Source organism: Cibotium barometz, chromosome 5 (genome assembly GCF_041138505.1).
Source record: "Cibotium barometz isolate CiBa-2024 chromosome 5, ASM4113850v1, whole genome shotgun sequence".
In the NCBI taxonomy this organism is placed as follows: Eukaryota; Viridiplantae; Streptophyta; class Polypodiopsida; order Cyatheales; family Cibotiaceae; genus Cibotium; species Cibotium barometz.
This window is the reverse complement of record NC_141050.1, coordinates 23,570,273-23,574,241: the sequence shown is the minus strand read 5'-3', so window position 1 is coordinate 23,574,241 and position 3,969 is coordinate 23,570,273. Positions and strand designations below refer to the sequence as shown.

General features: G+C 41.3%; 1 pseudogene; it reads left to right on the top strand.

The window, feature by feature from the left end:
• The first annotated feature begins 665 nt into the window (after positions 1 to 665).
• On the top strand, positions 666 to 1,363 carry LOC147638236 (uncharacterized; annotated as a pseudogene).
• The last annotated feature ends 2,606 nt before the right edge of the window (positions 1,364 to 3,969 follow it).

Below are 3,969 nucleotides of genomic sequence, written 5' to 3'. Positions count from 1 at the left end.
TTGCCAAATATGTGCGGAGCTGAAAGCAAAGCGAGACTCAGCAAAGACTATAGAGAAGAAAAATGTAAGTTAAGTTTGAAGTTCTAGATCTTTTAAAGTGGCCGTGTTGGGTTATTTTGAATTAATGTTTTATATTAGAAAAATATTGAAACTCTTGAATCTCTTATGCTGTGCCCATTCTACAGGCCTTGAGGATTCACAAGGAGCAGCAGAGCACGCAGCGCCAAAAATTAGCAAAGCACAAGAAAAAGTGTTTAGAGAAGGAGAAATATTTAGGCCTAGTCATTGATGGCATGGATCAAAAGAAAACCATGTTGTCTCATTTTATACATCCTCCTAAGAATCTCAAGGATGAAAAATTTATCCAGCTCCATGTTGTAGGAGCCTTAGTTTTCAATGATATCATGTCATCAAGGATCTTTGTTGTTAATATTCCTAACGTTCATAATGATCTTAATTTGACAATCACTATCATTCAAAACATTATTGGAGAATGACAAGATGAACTACCACCCGTTCTGTACTTACAACTGTATAACGCTAGCAGAGAAAACAAAAACCAAGTTCTCCTTGTGTACTTGAATATGCTAGTATAGAAGAAGATATTCAAGAAAGTCAAGCTTGGGTTTTTGTTAGTGGGACACACACATGACCAGATTGACCACATGTTTAGTAGGTTCTCGATCAAATTGGCAAAGAAAAGTGTATTTGACCTTCCATAGATCTGCACCTTTTTAGAGGATGCTAAGCTCTCCATCAAAATCAATGAAGAAAAATATGATTTTAGATGCTTTGCAACTAGCCAGGCCACTAACATGCCATCATTTACACGACTCAATGATCATAGTTTTCAGCATCAATTTAGAATTAAGCAAGGGGAGGAACATACTCTCATGTGGTCCAAAAAATACTCAAACTCCAAAGATTAGTTGCTAGAAGCAGAGGGTTTGAAGTTCTTATTATTCGTTCCTTGTCGTGAAATTAAACAAGCAAAGTACATGCTGCTCTAACGAACGAGATATAAAAAGCTGAGAAAGAAAATTGTATTGTTGATTTTATGCAATGCTTGAACGAGATTAAGGAGACAATACATGCTGCACATGTGTATTTTCCAGCGAGCTCTCTAGCATGGTGGGAGAGTTTTTTTGTAAAGCAAGAGAAGTTGGTTGAAGAGTTCAGGGATGACACATTTCAGCTACAACATGTATTTGTGTGGTACGAGAGTGGCCTTAGTGAAAGGAGTGACAATGTTGTAGCTGCTGGTGTTAGCAATGTGCCAATTTCAGCGGAGTTATTATCTCTTATTTATGGAGAAACAAGGAAAATGTATGTTGGTCCCAGGAAGAGCACAAAGCGCCGATAACAAGATAAATAAATATGGGAAGGAAATGTAAATGAACTAAGTGAGGGCACAATGATCGCGGTTCTTGTTACCAACTATGAAAATGATAATCCATTTTAGCTTGCAAAAGTCACAAAGGTTTTCAAAAGAGCAGGATGTATTGAATGATAATCCATTTTGGCTTGCAAAATTCACAAAGGTTTTCAAAGAGCAAGATGTATTGAATGTTGTGGAAGTGAATTGGTATGAGACAACTGAAGAAGATCCATTGAAAGGCAAGTACGATCCTAATATGCTCAAACAAAGCAGAAAGGGGAAGAAAGCAAGAAGTTGCCGACGTGTGGACACCCTCAATCTAGAGGATGTAGAAATCCTTGTGTTGTATGGGTTTGATTTAAAAAAATCTGGTCCACTTTTGCAAGACAACTGTAGAGATATTGAAGCAAAAGGTCAATCTTACTTGCAAGGAGAAGAATTTATTTTCTGCAATTATTGTAATGTTTTTTCTACTCAAATTTTCATGGAATGTGAAGGTTTTGGTTTGGTCCAAATCAAGTCTTTTTTTGTGACTTCTCTTGATTTAAGTGACGAAATGCATTCTAAAATGTTTTAAAAGATAGAAATATTTATTAATTTTTTAAAGCGCACCCACAAAAAAAGTGATTTATTTCAAACAATCTCTAAAAAGTAGTCCTTTTTTTATGTTTTTTTTTGCAAAATGGACTTGAGTTGTCGTTTGCACGCTTTTGTTGTCGTTTTTCATGACTTGTTGTTCAAGGTGGACAAGCCCCCAACCACCAATCCAACTCCTACCTCGCTGACTCAACAAGGCGCACCACCTCAAGTGTTTAAGGACGAACCAACTTTTCTAGTGGGGGAGTGTCCCAAGTCCTAGTTGGAAGACCACTATGGCACCTTCTCAATTTGCCAATAGCCAGCCCACAACCCCACTCTCCTCTCCAAAGCAGCTGAATCCAATGAGCCACTTAACCTTCCGTCTTTCCCCATCTAGGAATTCAATCTCGGCACTTCCGAAGAGCCTTGTCCAGTCTTGTTAGAGCCTCTTGGTTGTGGGACCACCCCACCCTCCTTGAGCAAGTTGCCACCTTCTTCCAATCTCATAAGGATGTCTTCACTTGGATGTACAAAGATTTAGAAGGTATTCTAGGCAAAATTGGTGTCCACACCATACCTCTCCAAGAGGGCACTGACTCGTTTCAAGGGTGGGCCTACAAGCTAAACCCAAATTATGCAGAGGCTGTTAAGGTGGGGCTGGAAAAGATGGAGGACGCCAAAATCATCTCTCGCATGGAACACTCGGACTGAATTTCCCCCATGGTCATCTCGCCTAAGAGGAAGACCAACAAGATACATGTATGTGTGGATTTCAGGTCTCTAAACAAAGCAACCATCAAGGATGGATTCCCCCTTCCATTCATTGATCGGGTTTTAAAGGATGTCGTCGGCCATGCACTATACAACTTTATAGATGGGTTCAGCAGATACAACCAAGTCGCCATCCACCCGGCTGGCTATGCCAAGATAGCTTTCGTTACACAATGGGGTACCTATGTCTATAATCAGATGCCTTTTGGGCTGTGTAACACTCTGGCCACCTTCCACAACAGCTTGTCACACCAACATCTTGAGGGAGTACCTCCTCAGTTTTCTCCATACTTTCATTGATGATTTTTCTAATTTCACAGGAACACACCTTGTCTCTAGGCTAGAGGCCTTTCCAGAACATCTCCCTCAGCTAGCTGTGGTTTTTGCCAAGTGTCGCTCCTATAGGCTACGCCTCAACCCTTTCAAGTGTCATTTCTTAGTGGTTCAAGGCACCCTCCTAGGTCACATCATTTCTTCCAAAGACTTGGCTCTCGACCCTGATAAAATCATTGCAATCCTCTGCCTTCCTCCTCCAATCAGCCTCAAAGGAACTCAAGTTTTTGTCAGACACACCCACTATCATTGTCACTTCATTGACATATATGCCGATGTGGCTCTTCTGCTGACTCGCTTAGTTAAGCCATCCACCATCTTCCAGTGGTCCGACCCAGCCTCTATCGTCTTCTCCTACCTTAAAAAGTGCCTCACCAAAGCCCCCATCCGCATCCCCTCAGTTCTGTTGGCTCGCTCAGTTAAGCCATCGACCATCTTCCAATGGTATAACCCAGTCTCTATCGTCTTCTCCTACCTTAAAAAGTGCCTCACCGAAGCCCTCCATCCTCATCCCCTCAGATTTGATAAACATCTTTCATGTACCGATGCAAGCCTCATTGCGGTGGGCGCGGTCCTGACTCAACCCAGTGCGGAATACAAGATGGACATACCAATCTATTATGCTTGCCGCCTTCTCACATCCGCTGAACAAAACTACACAATTGATCAAGAAGGCTTGACTATAGTCTATGCTTGCCAAAAGTTTTGACACTATATCTTGGGCTCCCACTTCGTTGTCATCTCGGACCAACATGCTCTTAAGTATCTTCTCAATGTTGACTGGTGTGTACACCCCCTAGAATTTTGCCATTAGCTTGGGTGTGAACACCCCCTAGCATTAGTAGCATTAGCTTAGGCTAATGAGTTGTGGGTTTTGGTTATTACAAGATGACATGTCAAGAAGTGGT